This window comes from Myotis brandtii, unplaced genomic scaffold, assembly GCF_000412655.1.
Source record: "Myotis brandtii unplaced genomic scaffold, ASM41265v1 scaffold466, whole genome shotgun sequence".
Classification (NCBI taxonomy): Eukaryota; Metazoa; Chordata; class Mammalia; order Chiroptera; family Vespertilionidae; genus Myotis; species Myotis brandtii.
Window position 1 is genome coordinate 3,484,285 of NW_005367809.1, and position 9,865 is coordinate 3,494,149.

At 54.3% G+C, this 9,865-nt stretch overlaps 1 protein-coding gene across 1 annotated transcript in view; it reads right to left on the reverse strand.

Moving 5' to 3' along the window:
- DOCK4 (dedicator of cytokinesis 4) overlaps window positions 1-9,865 on the reverse strand; it is a 198,090-nt gene that overhangs the window by 149,113 nt on the left and 39,112 nt on the right. The window lies entirely within an intron of this gene.

Consider the following 9,865-nt stretch of genomic DNA (forward strand, 5'->3'; position numbering starts at 1 on the left):
GAGGGGCAGGCCCTGGCCTTCCTAAGTGAGGAAGCAGCGTGCTCCCGGCTCTCAGAGGGACCGACACCCAGTGCTGTGGGCTCTCGGACCCTCGGGCACGCGGAGGGCGGAGGCTGGAGGCTGGAGGCTGGCCCGAGAGCCCGGCAGCTGTGTCTACGGTGCTGTGTGTGCCAGATGCAGGCAACGGCATCTAACGCGCTGCAGAAACACGGTCCTTCCAGAAGGAAGAAGCTCTGCGGGGCGGTGACGAAGGGGGGCTCTCAAGTCAGACGACCTGGGTGCAGGTCCCGGCTGCACCCCTGAGGCCGGGGTTCGGGCGGTCACCTGAGCAAGGGTGCATCTGAGAATGAGCAGCTCTCACTTACTGGATCCCCGGCACTTTGCTAGGTATTTTGCATGTCACCTCCTCATAGTCAGACTGCAAGATTCACCAACTGTCCAACATCACGTACGTGGGAAGTAACGAAGCCGGGATGTGAACGGAAGTCGGCCTGAGTCCAGGTCCCACACCCCCTCCTGTCTCAGACAGCAAGACCACCCGGAACTCTTCAACACGCAGGGACAAAGAACGCAGCATCTCTCACAACAGTAAAAAGTGCCATGAAGGAACCTTTGACTCAAAGTCAAAATAAAGGTCCAGATTACTAATCCCTTTCCTGTCCATCTGTTCTGTAGTTCAGGCAGGGAACAGCACCTGGCATTTTAGCTCTCAGATAGGGAGCCTCTTACCCCTGTGTAAGTGAGAAAACAATTTTCCAAGTGATTCTACCCTCTGTATTCACTATCTACTCAATAACTTTTCCACTACCTCCCCGATGAATACTCACGGCAAATCTTACATTCTGATTCCAGTATGGTCCTTTTTAAATATATACATATTTGTTTTATTTCAGAGAGGAAGGGAAAGGGAGAGAGAGAGAGAGAAACATCCATGATGAGAGAGAATCACTGATCAGCTGCCTCCTGCATGTCCCCATTGGGGATGGAGCCCGCAACCTGAGCATGTGCCCTGCATGAGAATCAAACCATGACCTCCTGGTTCATGGGTTGACACTCAACCACTGAGCCACGCCGGCCGGGCTCCAGTGTGGTCTCAAGCTATCTTCTTACCATGCCCCCCTGTTAGAATTCAAGGCAGGCAAAGTAATTTCCCTTCTCCCTAAGTCAGCTGGAACAGGAAGGAAAACTGCTTTAATGCTGAGGAACATGCCCTAAAGCCCCCGAGGAAGAAAACCCCCAGGCGGAGGAATCTATCTAAAGGCCACGGAAGGGCTGCCTCCTGTCAGGGCGCCCCTGAACTAATTAGTCATAGTCAGGGGTCTAGCATGGAGATAGGACGCCAGTTTCCCGATCGGAGAAGACGGTTCAAGTGACATCCTGAGCCACCATTCTCTACAACATGTTCTTCGGTGCAGCACGCCAGGTAAGCGGGAAAGGTCAGCGTGGACACACTTTGTCATCTACGTTTAAATGAGAAGTGAATGGACCAGCGTGTCCACCCATGACCTCACAGCCACACTCAGGGACACTCCCCAACACGGCCCCTGGATCAGCCAAGGACCAAACCCCAGCTCCATGTCACCTTCTTCCCGAATAACAGAGGGCGGAGCGTGGCCCAGGAACAGAAAGGCAACGCGTGTACAGCGGTCTAGCCCATTGCTGGCTCCGTGACCTGGGACACCACACCTTGTGTTCTCATTTATGAAAAGAGGATGCTATCAGCAACCTCTTCAGACGACCATGTTAAGGATAAACTACAATAACGTATTATCAACTGCCTAGCACAGTGCCTGGCCCATAGTAGGTGCCCCTTAAATACTAGTTTTAAAACTAACATCTGGTCCTCTTCCTTGTTTTAAATTCAAAGAACCAGCCGAGAGCCATGAAAGCACCATCGTTCATGGAGGACGTCATTTCATTCTTTCTCATCGCTCTCCTAACTATCGCCTGCTTAGGCTTTCACAACACAGGCTGCCTTTGAACCTGCCCGTGTGCTGAGAACTGATAACACAGACTCCGGTGAGATGTTCATCACCAGACACGAGTGTGGTTTCCCTGTATGAAAGCGCCCGTCCTTAGGACACCTCACAGGGGCTCAGAGCCCCGCAGCCGAGCCAGACGGGGCCTCCCTGGGCAAGCAGCGACCAGAGTCCCAGAGCGTTATTTCAGAAGGAAGGGAAAGGGAGAGAGAGAGAGAGAAACATCCATGATGAGAGAGAATCACTGATCAGCTGCCTCCTGCATGTCCCCATTGGGGATGGAGCCCGCAACCTGAGCATGTGCCCTGCATGAGAATCAAACCATGACCTCCTGGTTCATGGGTTGACACTCAACCACTGAGCCACGCCGGCCGGGCTCCAGTGTGGTCTCAAGCTATCTTCTTACCATGCCCCCCTGTTAGAATTCAAGGCAGGCAAAGTAATTTCCCTTCTCCCTAAGTCAGCTGGAACAGGAAGGAAAACTGCTTTAATGCTGAGGAACATGCCCTAAAGCCCCCGAGGAAGAAAACCCCCAGGCGGAGGAATCTATCTAAAGGCCACGGAAGGGCTGCCTCCTGTCAGGGCACCCCTGCTGCTCTGTCCTGAACTAATTAGTCATAGTCAGGGGTCTAGCATGGAGATAGGACGCCAGTTTCCCGATCGGAGAAGACGGTTCAAGTGACATCCTGAGCCACCATTCTCTACAACATGTTCTTCGGTGCAGCACGCCAGGTAAGCGGGAAAGGTCAGCGTGGACACACTTTGTCATCTACGTTTAAATGAGAAGTGAATGGACCAGCGTGTCCACCCATGACCTCACAGCCACACTCAGGGACACTCCCCAGCACGGCCCCTGGATCAGCCAAGAACCAAACCCCAGCGCCATGTCTCCTTCTTCCCGAATAACAGAGGGCGGAGCGTGGCCCGGGAACAGAAAGGCAACGCGTGTACAGCGGTCTGGCCCATTGCTGGCCCCGTGACCTGGGACACCACACCTCGTGTTCTCATTTATGAAAAGAGGATACTATCAGCAACCTCTTCAGACGACCATGTTAAGGATAAACTACAATAACGTATTATCAACTGCCTAGCACAGTGCCTGGCCCATAGTAGGTGCCCCTTAAATACTAGTTTTAAAACTAACATCTGGTCCTCTTCCTTGTTTTAAATTCAAAGAACCAGCCGAGAGCCATGAAAGCACCATCGTTCATGGAGGACGTCATTTCATTCTTTCTCGTCGCTCTCCTAACTATCGCCTGCTTAGGCTTTCACAACACAGGCTGCCTTTGAACCTGCCCGTGTGCTGAGAACTGATAACACAGACTCCGGTGAGATGTTTGTCACCAGACACGAGTGTGGTTTCCCTGTATGAAAGCGCCCGTCCTTAGGACACCTCACGGGGGCTCAGAGCCCCGCAGCCGAGCCAGACGGGGCCTCCCTGGGCAAGCAGCGACCAGAGTCCCAGAGCGCCACCGAGTCTGGCATCAGGGACGGGACTGGATGCCACCCGGTAAGAGCTGTGCCCGGAGCAGGGGTGACTGGCTCCCTCTCGGCGCTTGTGCTATCTACCGCTTTCTAGAGCATCTTTATGAATTAAATTACACGTTCTAGAGAACGCTCTCCCCCATCGGGGTGACCCAACGCCGCCTCCATCATGTCATTTAGAGTAATTATCTTGCCTCTCCAAAACCCAAACCAGCTATTTACACGACATGCCAACGTTCATCAGTCCTGCTTCTGAAATGCGAGGTGGTCTTATGTGTGTGGTGCTTCTGCTGACCTCCAGGCAAAGTGCAGAAGAGCATCTCCATGGGCAGGCCCGAGGATGCAGGTCCGTGTGGGCGGGACTGGATGGATACAGGTCTCCGTGTGGGCAGACTGGATGGATACAGGTCTCCGTGTGGGTGGGACCGGATGAATGCGGGTCCCTGTGGGGGGGACCGGATGGATGCAGGTCTCCGTGTGGGCAGGACCAGATGGATGCAGGTCTCCGTGTGGGCGGGACCAGATGGATGCAGGTCCGTGTGGGCGGGACCAGATGGACGCAGCCTGGGTACCTGGCACGTCCTGTGAACAGTAATGGGCAGAACCCAGGTCGGGCTCTGACACTGTATTCAGCCTCATACAATGCCATCCCTGGGGGGTCTGGGGGAAGGGCCCATGGGACGCTCCACATGTGAGTCGCCTTCTTGGCGCCTGTAATTATAACTGCTTCCGGAGGAAGCAAAAAAATAAAGAGCTCCCAAGCAGTGTTTTAGCTCATCCTTATGCAGATACGACAAACAGCCTGGGCGACATCCCTCTTTCATGAGGTGGTCATCTCCCCAAAGATCCTCAGACAAGCAGCTGACCGGAGACAGGACTCACTCACCAACCTCAGATCCAATCCTCCCTCGTGCCTAACCTGCTGACGGCCCAGAGGACAGCTGGACTTGGCCGCGCTGATGCCTGGGAAGGCCAGGCAAGGCTCCTGCAAGAAGTGACATCGGAGCCAGGCTTGAAGGTTGAGTAGGACGTCACCTGGCAGAACTGGAAGGAAGTCATGGGGCGGGGACAGCACCCCAGGGCTACAGAGCTGCAGGGAAGGGACAACACGCCCATGGGAAAGAGGCAGCACCGGGCCTGGAGGTGTGCAGTGCAAGTGCCAGGTGCAGCCGTGACACACTCCGCCACGCCCCACTGAGGACCAGAACCTCTACGTTTCCTTCAAGAGACCGACACACTTTCTCTCCCTCACATGCATATGCTTGCTAGCTAGTATAAACCTCAGATCCAATCCTCCCTCGCGCCTAACCTGCTGATGGCCCAGAGGACAGCTGGACTTGGCCGCACTGATGCCTGGGAAGGCCAGGCAAGGCTCCTGCAAGAAGTGACATCGGAGCCGGGCTTGAAGGTTGAGTAGGGCTTGAAGGTTGAGTAGGACATCACCTGGCAGAACTGGAAGGAACGAGTATTCCAGGAAGTCATGGGGCGGGGACAGCACCCCAGGGCTACAGAGCTGCAGGGAAGGGACAACACGCCCATGGGAAAGAGGCAGCACCGGGCCTGGAGGTGTGCAGTGCAAGTGCCAGGTGCAGCCGTGACACACTCCGCCACGCCCCACTGAGGACCGGAACCTCTACATTTCCTTCAAGAGACCGACACACTTTCTCTCCCTCACATGCATATGCTTGCTAGCTAGTATAAACAAGACAGCACACTTCTGACCATTTCCCCAGAAATTATGAGAAAGGGATGCGCTCGTTGTGCTTTTGTTGTCTGACCAAGCAAAGCAAAGAGATTCTCCTGGGGAAGTACAACTAAGCCAACGATGAATGACACCGAAATCACCGGCCCCCACTCCGCACAGAAGCTAAAGGAATCTCAGCACACACTCCAAGCATTTCTGTCTTCATCCAATCTTGCGCTTCCTCGAAGCAGATGTATAATCTCGGAATAATCTTAAGCCATACTGTAACTAGCAAAGGTGGGGAAAGTCGAATGTTTAGGGGTGAGCAAACCTGCAGCGGCGTCTACGCAAGGGACCCGTGGTTCTGGGTTTAAAGGGAGCAGCCCTGTCCACGGCGGCAGTAAAACGCCCATGACGCTGCAAAGCTGAGTCCACGCGGGCAGTGAACTCACAATCTCTGTGCAGAATCTTTATTTAGGTCAAGTCATTACATCAGGAAAAAGTTACCAAAAATAAATCCATTGGACTTGCGGTATTTTAGACAGTACGTAGAGCCACCGCTCCCAATGTCACGTGAGCTTGGAAATACACAGGCTACACTAGTGGAAACCTCCATGGCATGAAGAAAATGGCACGCTCCAAGCATTTCTGTCTTCATCCAATCTTGCGCTTCCTCGAAGCAGATGCATAATCTCGGAATAATCTTAAGCCATACTGTAACTAGCAAAGGTGGGGAAAGTCAAATGTTTAGGGGAGAGCAAACCTGCAGCGGCAAACCTGCAGCGGCAAACCTGCAGCGGCAAGGAACCCGTGGTTCTGGGTTTAAAGGGAGCAGCCCTGTCCACGGCGGCAGTAAAACGCCCATGACGCTGCAAAGCTGAGTCCACGCGGGCAGTGAACTCACAATCTCTGTGCAGAATCTTTATTTAGGTCAAGTCATTACATCAGGAAAAAGTTACCAAAAATAAATCCATTGGACTTGCGGTATTTTAGACAGTACGTAGAGCCACCGCTCCCAATGTCACGTGAGCTTGGAAATACACAGGCTACACTAGTGGAAACCTCCATGGCATGAAGAAAATGGCACGCCCTACCCCCTAGACACGTCTCAGAACTAACAAAGGGGGTGATGCTTCATGGGCTTTCCCAGGCGCCATCTGCTCTTTGAATTCACCTGAAGTTGAGATGTACGCCGTGCATGATTTCCCGGCGTGACTGACCGGTCCCTCTCCGATGACTACAGGCGTGCGCAGCAGTGGGGCCCCGGCCCACCTGGGAGGGCAGAGGAGGCGAGAGGTTCTGCCGGACACAGGGAAACCGGCTGCCTGGACACGCCGCAGGCTGGGCCCCTCACCTCCATGAGGTACGGCATTGCCCACGGCTTTCGAAGACAAGAAAGGAAGCAACCACTTTCACATCTAATCGTCCATGGGCTTCGTGAGGGGATAACTGTGTCTTGTTCCTCCTCACACTCCCCGTCGCTAACACGATGCCTCTCAATAAACGCCTGGCCACGTGAGAGGCTGAGAGGATGCATGCCTGCCCGGTGCAATGCCACACACCGTGGAAACGGGGCAGATACGTTATTTACCGACTCACTATTCTCTGCTCCTAGTGAGCCAGGCACCAGGGCAGCTAATGAGGACGAGACCCAACCTTCATGCGGCCCAGAGGCCATGGGAGAGAAAGACACGGCCCGATGACCCCAGAGAGGAGTGGGGCAGGGCTAAGTCCAGGCGCATGGACTCCATGGATTCAAGCTGATAGGACAGGGAGAGGAGGAGGTGCTGGTAAACTCTGTCCCTGAAGAGAGGCCGATGCCCTGTGGGGAGGGCATTCGGGTCTGAGGCAGAGGCCACCTGAGGCACAGGGGCCTGCTCATCACTGTGGGCCTGGGGGCTTTACAAATCTCGTTTCAGCCCAGCCAGTGTGGCTCCGTGGTTGAGTGTCAACCTATAAACCAGGAGGTCAATTCCCAGTCAGGGCACATGTCCGGGTGGTGGGCTCAATCCCCAGGAGGGGGCCTGCAGGAGAAGCCAATCGAGGATTCTCTCTCATCATTGATGTATCTCTCTCTCTCTCCCTCTCTTTTCCTCTCTGAAATCAATAACCTCGTTTCAGAAGGAGTTCTTCACCTCTGCGCTGAGGGCTCAGATAGCAGGGGTGGAGGGGGAGGGTTGGCAGTCCCCTTGCAGCATCAGAAGCACTGGACTGTCCTGGGGTCAGCTTAGGAGCCTCACTGTGGTCAGCAGTCAGACAGGAGCAGAGCAAGGACGGTGAGGCGGCCACAGAGGTCACCAGGGTGGAAGGTCACTAGCAACTGGGAAAACAAGGACCTCGCTTCCAGGGTGACCTTTCCTCCCCTAGCACATCGCTGGTCATGAGGTTAGATCCCTGACCTTTCACATCGCTGGTCATGAGGTTAGACCCTGACCTTTCACATTGCTGGTCATGTGGTTTAAACCCTCCCTGACCTTTCACATCGCTGGTCATGTGGTTCGAACCCTCCCTGACCTTCCCTCCTGACATGTCACTGGTCAGGCAGGTTAGACCTCCTTCCAGGGAATACCTTGCACCACATCCATCCAGGCCAGAAAAGCAGCAAAACCAGACAAGCAACTAACTCCCTGGCTGATTCAGGACCAGCTGCACTGACTGATGACCCCGCCCCCCTGGTACCGACCAATCAGTGGAGACCACGACCCTGAAAGGTCACACCTGGAAAGCTGATGAATATTCATTCTAGGTCGCACCTGGAAAGCTGATGAATATTCACCTGGGATCCCCGCCCCCCCCAGCCCTCCAGGCGAATACCCTCAAGACTGAGGACCAATGGGCTCTCTCTATGGAGCAGCCCTTGCCTTTCCCCACCCTCCCCTGGCCCAGTCTATCTCTATCTCTATCTCTATCTCTATCTCTATCTCTATCTCTCTATCTCTCTCTCCCCTAAGCAACAAGGGCCCTTCTTTGTCCTCCGTGACTTGTTTCCTGAGCCCCTTCCTTCTGCAGCCCACTTCTCCTACCTCTGTGACTTTCTAAATAAACGTTCTCTCACCGTGTGAGTCTCGCCTCCGAGTTCTTTCTTAGCCAGAACTCAATATGGAGGTCGCTGTGCCGAGATGGGGCCTGAGGACACATCACTTTGATAGGACCCCTTGGCCCATGGGAGTCAGCCCCCCACTCTGGGGCAGAGGTCATTTCTCTGTGGTGTTCTGTCCTTGAAGACGCTCGAGCCACACAGTTTCACAGGCAGGACAGATGACCATCCCACAACGATTTCTGGGAATCACAACAAAAGAATGGAACTGAACCAGGAGGAACCAGGAAGGAAGCAGGACATGCGGTCATCCCCGCCTGTGGCAGCCACGCGGGGATGCAGCGCTAAAAATAGAATCAACAGCCGTCCACGGGGAGGTAGTACCTACAGGCAGCCCCGAGCCGATGGCCTTCCTCCCTGAAGGGCCTTAGGAGGGAGCTAAGCAAGCAGCCTGCGCACAGCCAGGCCTTTTTGTTGTTGTTGTTTGGTTCATCCTCACCCGAGGATATTTCTCCATTGATTTTTAGAGAAAGTGTAAGGGAGTGGGGGAGACAGAGAGGGAAACATGGATGTGAGGGAGACACTTCAACTGGTTGCTTCCTGCACACGCCCAGACCAGGCCCAGGAGGAGCCTGCAAATGGGGTACGTGCCCTTGACCAGATTCAAACCTGGGACCGCAGGCCAACACTCTAGCCACTAACCCAGTGGTTCTCAACCTTCTGGCCCTTTAAATACACTTCCTCATGTTGTGACCCCCAATCATAAAATTATTTTCGTTGCTACTTCATAACTGTAATGTTGCTACTGTTATGAATCGTCATGTAAATATCTGATATGCAGGATGGTCTTAGGCGACCCGTGTGAAAGGGTCGTTCGACCGCCAAAGGGGTCGCGACCCACAGGTTGAGAAACGCTGTACTAAGCCAAGCTGGCTGGGTCAGGGGCATTTGTATAAATACTACAAAGAAAGAGAAAAGCCCTCATATTGTTCCCACCTACATTCAATGCCCTTGGTCACCAGGTAGGAGGCAGAGGGGACCCGTGGAGAAAGGCTGTAAAGGGTGAGAGGGATGCTCTCTGGCCTCGGGGAAATGGCTCCTGGTTTATGCGTCTCCCTGGGCACCTGGCCCCCTGGCTGGTGAGACCCACTCGCCTCACTGGATTCATGAAGCTGGGAGGACACGAGCCAGCCCTCACCCCGCCAGGAGCTCAAGTCTCCCTCCTGAGCTCCAACTGACAGTGGGTAGCAGTGCAAGCGATGAACCCAGACACCTGGAATTCAGGGTCCTTAGGACTTAGAACCACCACATGCCTCTAACATCCCAGAATCACCTACTTCTCTAACCTCGACGTTCCCGAGAGGCCTCGGTCTTCATCCCAACCTAACGCCCGCATGGGGACCCAGGGCATCTCCCTCCTCAGGGTTGGAGGGGAGAGGGGGTGGGTGAGGGGGCGTGGCCAGGTGTCCCCGTGGGCGCCACGGAGCCTCTCACAGGCAGAAGCATGTCCAAGCAGCTGCTTCTAGCTCGAGGGGAACCAAAACAGAACCGGGGCTCATGGAGGCAGAACTTGTCTCACCATTGCATCAATGTTTTCGTCATGAGCCTCCTTAAACTTCCGCAAATAAGCAAGCCACGCTTTCCTGTCTCATCTTATAATGAGGTCTTTCGATTTCACAG